Genomic DNA, 9,297 nt, shown 5'->3' on the forward strand with positions numbered 1-9,297 from the left:
TTTTTTTTTTTTTTTTTTTTGACGTATATTCGAAGCCATCCACCACCCAAAAATAGAAGTGAATCTGACTTAAACTCGAAGAGGCTGAGTTTATCAGGATTGCATGCACTCAACATCACAGAAATACTAAAATAAATAATAGGCTTTCCATAACAGTTTCTTGAATTGAAATCCAAAATTGCCATTTTCATTGCCTAATTAAGGTTCAAAATGAAGATTGATTTTATGTCCTAGCTTGTTTACTGGTAAATTCATTAAAATGTCTGTTAAAGCTGGCTACATTTTAGATTTAGTCTCTACACAGACAATATGCTGCCTTTCCATGGGTGAATATAATCAAAGGATTTTATTCACACTCTGCAATCTTTTCCCCACTGGATAAACTGTCTCATAAAAGGGCAAATTATTGAAAGACTTTACATAGAAACCCCATGAAACAAGAATCACACCACTGAGCCTTTTCATGGCTTCTATTAATACTTCAGAAATATTTAAAATATTCTATTATCCATAGTAATCATAACTTGCTTTGTTTCACTTCCTGCATTTTAATATTTTAAATTGCAACATTTAAAATGCACTAGTATTTCAAGGATGAAAATCAAAGAGCTACTAAAATTAGGCTGCAGATTAACTCAGTGGTGGAGTGCGTGCTTAGCATGTGCTAAAACTACTAAAACTACTGGACATTTTAAGGTAATTAAGAAAAATCAGTTACTGGAATGAATCTCAATAGTACATGACTCTAAGAGATTAAAAAGTTGTCTGAACCTTCCAAACATATAAAATCTGCTATTTTGGAAATTCTATGAAATGAGATTATCAGAAGAACACCAAATACCAGCTGTCTCTGCTGCTAGCAAGGAGGGTGAGAAGTTGAGTGAGAATTTGGGGAGCTAATAATTAATTTTCTAAAGTACGGAACAAGCACTGTAAAACAGGGCCCAGTTTCCCCTTATTGTGTTTTTTATCTTAATTTAAAACATTTCCACAAAAGCATAGTACTATAAACCTATGTTGGATAGTTTAAGCTACACATAGGGTAGCTTAATATTTCCAACAAAAACTTCATGGTATGAGGGTGGTTAGCAAATGTCATATCAGAAAGGTTACCTCAGAGAATCTGTGAGTGCTTCTGTATCCATGTCTCTGAAGCACCCTTTCTTATTAATTAGTATCCTGAACATCCGATATGGATTTTCATCAGTGAAATTAGTGGTTTGTTAATTACCACAAGGATGTTAGAAATAAATTCTCCTTGTTGAAATCAGTGGTATTCAACATCTGTAGATTGGCTATAATTTGGAGACCTTAGCATAAACAATATTAGGAAACCAGTGACTTTGACCCTCAAATGGGCCTCTATCCAGCTATTGGTTTGGGGGATCTGTGGTAGCTAAAGCCATCTACTGCAGTGCAAGTGCTGTCTCTGGAACAATGTCACTTCTACATAAAAGAACTTTATATGAAAGGTGGTAGCTTCATCATCTAAAATGAACAAAGTTAAGGTTTCATAAAGAAAAAGAAAAAAATATGATATGTCAAGAGCTTTGTAATGTTTTGAACAACTAATAATAAAAAAAGAAAAAAAGAAAAAGAAAAATATATCACCAAGAAAAAAAAAAGAAAATTTTATAAATAATATAAAACACGTTGCATGAAATAGTGCTGGATGACTAAGTTTAAATAGTAATCTGTGATAGTTAGTTTGAGTGGCCAGAGAGTGCCAGGTTAAGTATTGTTTCTGGGTCTGCCTAATTGTATTTAGGTATTTCTAGGTGAGATTAGCATTTGAACTCAGAGGTGGCCCTTTCCAATGTGGTAGATATCATTCCTTCTGTTGAGAGCCTGAGTAGATTTTGTTTCTTGCCTTCCTATTGAGTTGAGGCATCTCATCTCATCTTCTCTGTGTCCTGGGTCTGAGGCCTGTAGACTTGGACTGAACTGGCTTTCCTAGGTCTTGAAGATGGCAGATTGTGAGACTTCTCAGCTTCCGTAATTACATGAGCAGATTCCCTCAGGTGAATGCATTAATTTTTTAGTGATTTTTTTTTTTAAGTGAGAGAGAGGGAGAAAGAGAGGGAGAGAGAGAGAGAGAGAGAATTTTTTAATATTTATTTTTTAGTTATTGGCGGACACAACATCTTTGTTTGTATGTGGTGCTGAGGATCCAACCCCGGCCGCACGCATGCCAGGCGAGCGCGCTACCGCTTGAGCCACATCCCCAGCCCAATTTTTTAGTGATATTTTAATTTTAAAATCTTTTCAAAAACCTCCCCTGACTCATGAATTAATATGTGTTGTTCAGATATTTATATTCCCAAAACTTAAATTTAGCCTTCTCTAGGAGTAGGCTTCTGGGGCTCCTGGTGACTTAACTCTAGTCAGAGCTGGTGCTTCCAGGAGCCCTTCAGTCTTGATGCTGGGTGTGATGTGTTTCAGGAGAGCAGGGTCCGTTCACTCCATAGTGCCAGTGACTTGGAAAAAGTCTGCAGGCAGCAAGGAGCTTCTATTCTTTTCCATCTACACAATGTAGGTGCCATTACCGTTGCAGCCCATGTTCACATATCCAGGTGCCAGAAAAGCCTACGACTTTTCTCTTTTTTATTTCTGTTGCCATGATTTGTCCAGGGCTTCCCAGTCCCATTCCACAGCACAGAGTAGCTGCAGTCATCAGGCCACTCTCACGCCAGTAAACTATCATGGACCTCTTCGTTCAAAGTTCTCACAATCTCTTCACTGGACCAGGATGTAGCACAAAGGGAGAGCTATTACCTAGCATTTGCTTGGTCCTGGGTCTATTATCATTTTCAATCTGTTTCATTTATTTATTTTCACTTGGCTGAATTTTTATTTTCTCACTATTCATTTCATTCTGTAGGAGTCACTGTTGTCAAATACATGCATTTACACACACACACACACACACACACACACACACACTACTGGTTCTGTTTCCTTGGATATCTCTGACTAATAACAGTATCTAAATCACAATTTGGTCTAAGACTTATTTTAATTTGATAGTTATGTCATGGAGGAATAGCCTTCATACAACTCAGTCCTTTGCAGTGACCTCTAATACATGCCACAAAGAAGATAAATTGGACATAAGCAAATTGCTCCAGGTCATTGCATAAACCCCTCAGTCTAACTGTTATTCCTATCAGAAATTATATAATTAGTCTTTTTCTTTTTTCTTATTTTGTGGTACTGAAGATTGAACCCGTGGTGCACTGTCACTGAGCTACACTCCCCCGCCCTTCTATTTTTTATTTTGAGACAGGGTCTCACTAAGTTGCCCTGGCTGGCCTTGAGAATCTGTGATTCTCCTATCTCCTCCTTCCAAGTCACTGGGAGCCTCAGTTCTATCCCTGGTACCACCAAAAAATGTCACAAGAAACTCTGAGTATATCAGTCTGCTATAATAATTCTGGACTTTTTTATTTTATTATCAACAACCATCTGACACTAAAGTACTACTTGTTTTGAGTTGCTAGCAACAAGTAAACTGAAGGCTGTTGAAGGCCTAGTAGGATTTTCAACTTTCGTGATTCCCAGATTTACGAGGACTGAAATATTTTTAATACATATAGGATTTACAGTTATTATGATAAATGATTTCTTGGAGATAATTACGTTGTTTCACAATATCCCAAATAAAAGTTCTATTAAATTGGGTGGTGTTCATAAAGGACAAATACTGTATAAAGCTGTCCATAGGTTCCTCTTCCTGTGCACCAAATGGACTTAGACATACAACAGAAAGGCATTTTAATGACTTTGTAAGTGGTACTATAACCAAGCATTGTAAATATTTCATTTGGGAATTTTTATCTCAGCTGACTTTGGAAGCAGCAACGCTGGGTCTTTCCTTTCCTTTCTTTCTTTTTCTTTTCTTTTGTTTGTTTGTTGGGCTTTTTCCTTTCAACAAGACTTTATTTTAAAGTTACATTTGTTAAAATGTTTGTAAAAATTTTGCATATAAAAAAATCACTTTTACTTATAGAATGTTCTCTACATTTTCTGTTTCCAAAGCATTGAGAACGATGCCAAGTACAAGATGATGGTGAATTATGATGGTGAAGAGATAACTGTTTTGCTGAATGGTTATCAAATAATTAATGTTTACTTTATCTGTTCTAAAATAAAATAATAAAGTAACTCCCATTTGTTAATGGTCCACAGCAAACTTATATTCCTTACATAGTCAAACCATATTCAGACTGTCAATAGTACAAATATCTTGTCTCTCTTTTTAAAAAATACTTTTATTTTTAATTGACAGAGTAATTGTACATTTATGGAATACAGTGTGACATTTCAGTACTCATATACAATGGACAATAATCAGGTCATGATCTAGTTGTTCTCTACCTAGTGGTAACTAGTTGTTGTCTTTCTTCATGTAATCGAAAGTAATATACATGCAAAATCAAAACTTTCAGATTCCTAGCCTCTAGTTTTTGCTCCTGGCCAAATTTTTACATAGATTCTTAAAAATAGCACTCCCTGTGGAACCATAGAGGAAAAAAAGCATATTCCCTTTTTTAAAAAACTGAACTAACATTCTCTTTTTCCTCTATGACTTGTTAGCTTCTTCAAAATTCTGTCAATATAAAAGCTCAATGAAATTCAACCTGATACTGTTCTTCAGTGCATAACTAAAAAATCCTCACTAGCATCTACCATAGGTCCTGATACATAATATTTACTGAATGAATAAATAAATGAAAAATTCACAAGTGATAGTAAAAAAAATTAACGAAGCTTTATTAAAAAAGGTGAAATCAAAAACACAAAATGGTAAACAATTAAACAATTTACCAGTTACTTCTTACAAGTTTCATTTTTCACTCTGTACAGAAGGTGGAGCCAAAGACATATTTATCCACTAACCAAGAGTCTTTTTCTATTCAAGAAAGGCAAGCAAAACAAAACAAATTCTATCCTTTACAAATACTTTCTTGTGTACCTTGCAATAAGATTAACTTGGAAATAAATGTGGCTACAAGAATTTGTTAAAATTTTACCCAAGTGAAGTGAACTTTTGATCCTTAAATCGTTTTCAAAGATGTCAGAATGCTTAATAAATGAGAAGTAAATTTTTTGGTAAGTGCCTGCTCTTATCAGACTTTAGAAATTTATCTGTTGAGAAAGAATTCTAATATAAATTTGTGTTATTATCTTCATTACTCTGACGGAAATATGGCTGATTAGCAGTCACATTAAGAGTACATCTTCTGCCAGGTGTGGTGGCTTGTGCCTGTAATCCCAGTTACTTGGCAGACTAAGGCATGAGGATGGAAAGTTTAAGCTACCCCCAGCAATTCAGTGAGACCCTGTCTCAAAATAATAATTTTTAAAAAGAAAGAAAAAAAGATAGGGAGCTGGGATGTAGCTCAATGGTAGAGTGGCCCTGGGTTCAATCTCCAGGAAGAGGGGCTGGAGACTAACACATTTTTTGCCTAGTTTGAAGAATTTGGGTAAAGCATTTCTAAATTTACATACTATTGAGCTCCAAATTCACTTCTACTTACCCCTCCCTAGCAGACCAAGAAACAGTAATCCTTCCTATGTGATGTATAGGAAGGATTATTGTGATGCTAACAAAAGGAAATCTATAAGATAATGCCATCTCATCCCCTTACAAAATCATCTTAGACCTCCGATAATCTTAGATAATCCTTTTGTGTTTTACAGATGCACTTGAATTCAGCCAGCTATTGCTAAAGTTTCAATTCTTACTTTCATTCCATAGTCAGATAACTCCCCACATTTTGAGAAACTACCTTCAAACTCTAGTTTCCAATACTTTATCAGCACTACTTGTTCTTTATGGTCTGCATTTCACTCTTGTTTTAAGTAAATAACCCGCCTTTCAAAGTTAATGACTCCCCAGGTGGGCAAGAGATATTTTCCTTACAAATAAGCCCACCTGTAGCCCTCTTAAATACATTTCCTTTTAACAGACCTTCCCTGTTACTTCACTCTTTGTCTTTGCCTGCATTAAATGAGGAAATCCCGTAAAGCTTTGTGCTTTGTCTTTCTGGCACATTGCCTACAACCCATCTTTTAGTAATCTTATCTGTACCTGTGGCTTCAAATATCAATTCTTTGAGATTAATCATAAATCCTATAACTCCACAGCCATGTTTCAAATGTCAGCCACATATCTTTACCTAGATGTTTCAGTTCTTCATATCAAGATATTCCAAATTGAAATGATTATATCTCTTCCAGCAGATTGGTCCCTCCCCACAACTTCCTTTTTTTGTGTTAGCAAAATTTTTCCCCTGTCGAAACTCCAAAGTCAGTTTCCACATCCTCCTCTCCCTTATCCTCACATTAAATCTGTCATCAAGTTCTAATAATTCTACCTTCTTTTCCTTTCTTACTGCTAGCACCTTAGTTTAAGTTCTTATACCTCACTTCTCTTTCATCACAACACTCTTCTTACCAGTTTCTAATCTAACTTTTTTTTTTCTTAAGATGATCTCACTATGTTGCCCAGGCTGGCCTCAAACTCCTTGGCTCAAGTGATTCTCCCCCATTTGCCTCCCTAGATGGGACTGTAACAGATCACCACCCCACCCCTCTATGAGGCACTCCTCTTGACATGAATTGCATTTTATGTTCATACCTTTTATTATAGTGAGATTAATCCAACAGAGTTTCTGTAAAATGGGCACTTAATATCCTGAAACATTATTCGGTCATCTCTTAAAGTTCCAGAGATTGGTATTTTGAAACAAAGGTGAAAAATGAAGTTGGTTCCCATATTAAGAAATAAAATTCTGAGCCATGTACAGTAGTACAATTTTATAATCCTAGCTACAAAGGAGGCTGAAACAGCATGATTGCAAGTTCAAGGCCAACCTGGGGAATTTAGCAAGATCCTGTCTCAAATTAAATTTATTTATTTATTTTCTCAGTGGTAGAGTACTTGTCTAGAATGTTTGGCTTGCTGGATTTAATCCCTGACACTGGAAAAGAAGAAAAAAAAAAATTCTGAAAACTAATCTACCCTGCACTTTTCTAACACTGATGCACTTCTCAAATCACATTGCAACATGCATAAAACAGCCTTTAAGGCCTGGCCCATGGTGGGGGCCTAATGAAGCCTAAGAAAGGCCTGAACAAGACAGGAACTGTGATTGTCCCTCATTTCTCCAAGAGCAGTACCTGGCTAGCAAATTAGGCTGCATCCATTCCTTCTACATAGACAAGGCCTGGAATCCTGAAAAGGCACACTTCTGTGAAGTGGTGTTTATAGTAATGAAATGGAATTTCCATTTGTGAAAATATGAGAAAAATACATTGTTTAAAACTATTCCACAAATGTAAAACATTCCAACAGAGATAAACTTCTAATGCCAAAGAAGTCAGATACTTTTTAAAATATTGTATTATTGGTCAAAATATAACTTACCAACACTGCTAGAGTTTGAGGCATAGAAGTTGCTACTGGTCTTCAGAGACCATGCTAGGTAGGTGTCCATGAGAGGAAATTGTGCCCTCAGTGTTCCAACAGGGACACTCTTCGTAGTAACTCAGCTGCCCTTGAGTATTATCATTTCTAGGTTCATATATTAATACCATTTTTTAAAAATCTCATAAAATGTCTCATGTTAGCAAATGAAGTTGAGGTAAAATCATATTGAGAATTTTGGGAAAATGACCATAAGAAAATAGTTTATTAAATAAAAGACATAGTATATTCAAATGCTAATTAAAAAATACAAATTATTTAATTAGAGGCTCATGCTATCACTACCCCTTTAGCTCTGAAAATGTTTCAGATGACATCCAGGAATAATATAATTTGGCATAAATAGATTCTTTAGTTCTAATTCCAGTTGGTCATAGGTCATGGCTATAAAAATAAAAGGGAGCAGGATATCTAAACATCAATATCCATCTGTAGATCTAACAAAATAAAATTATAGTAATAAAATTCCCATTTAAAGAAAATTTTTTTTTTTGCTTTAAAAACCATGTTATAGGGCTGGGGATGTGGCTCAAGCGGTAGCGCGCTCGCCTGGCGTGCATGCGGCCCGGGTTCGATCCTCAGCACCACATACAAACAATGATGTTGTGTCTGCCGAAAACTAAAAAAAAAATAAATAAATAAACATTAAAAATTAAAAAAAAAAAACAAAAAACATGTTATAAAATAATCAATCACTGTTTCTCATGCAGATAATTCTGGATCAACGTCATAAGTATGTATGTATTATTAGTAATAATTACACTTGACAAATATTATATAAAAATAAAGTAAAAATTATGTAAATCATATAAAGTTTTTTTTTCTGAAAAAGTGAGGAAGAATTATGGGGAAAAGTTGATTAATGGGTACTAAGTCATAACTAGCTGGGAGTCAGAAGTTTTGGGAGTTTTGATGTGCTGTTGCATAGTAGGGTTACATGAACTAATATTCAAATGCTTGAGGCAATAAATAATGCCTGATTAAAACATGACATATCATACATCACATGATACCCTATAAATATGCATCATTTTTGTTTTATGTATCAATTCAAAATGGATATAAATAAAATCTAAAAAAGAAAAAAGTACTTTACAATATGACAAGTAAAAAAATTGTTTGAACTACTGTAGGTCCTTGCATTTTCATACAGATTTTAAGAGTTAGCTCAATATTTCTGTTAAAATGATCTTGTCAAGATTTTGACTGATACTGTATGAATACATAGATCAATGTGCATCTTAATAATATTGAGCTGTTCAACATATAAGTGTTCTTTCTTTTTTCTTAGAACTTTAATTTTTATAAACATTATCTTATAGTTTTAAGTGTAGAAGTTTTGCCTATTTTCTTTTTTTGCACTGAACAAAAGGTTGGTTTTGCCTACTGTTGTTAAATTCATTTGTAACTATTTATGGTTTTAATGGTATTATAAACAATGTTGCTTTTCAAATTCATTTTCCAAATTTTCATTGTCAATAAAATGTAACAAATTAATTTTTTATATTTATTTTTTAGTTGTAGTTGGATACAATACCTTTATTTCACTTATTTGTTTTTATGTGGTGCTGAGGATCGAACCCAGGGTCTCCCATGTGTGAGGTGAGTGCTCTACCACTGAGCTACAACTTCAGCCCCCCAAATTAATTTTTTATTTAAAAAGAGGAGAAAAAAATTTATTGTAATATAAAATCATGTTTTTTCACATGTGTTTTCAATTGCATGAAATAATTTTTAGTTAAGACAAACAACAGACTAACTTGAAGGATAGAACAATATAAATACAAGACCAAAACAGCACCTAT

This window comes from Marmota marmota, unplaced genomic scaffold (assembly GCF_001458135.2).
Source record: "Marmota marmota marmota unplaced genomic scaffold, marMar, whole genome shotgun sequence".
Taxonomy (NCBI): Eukaryota; Metazoa; Chordata; class Mammalia; order Rodentia; family Sciuridae; genus Marmota; species Marmota marmota.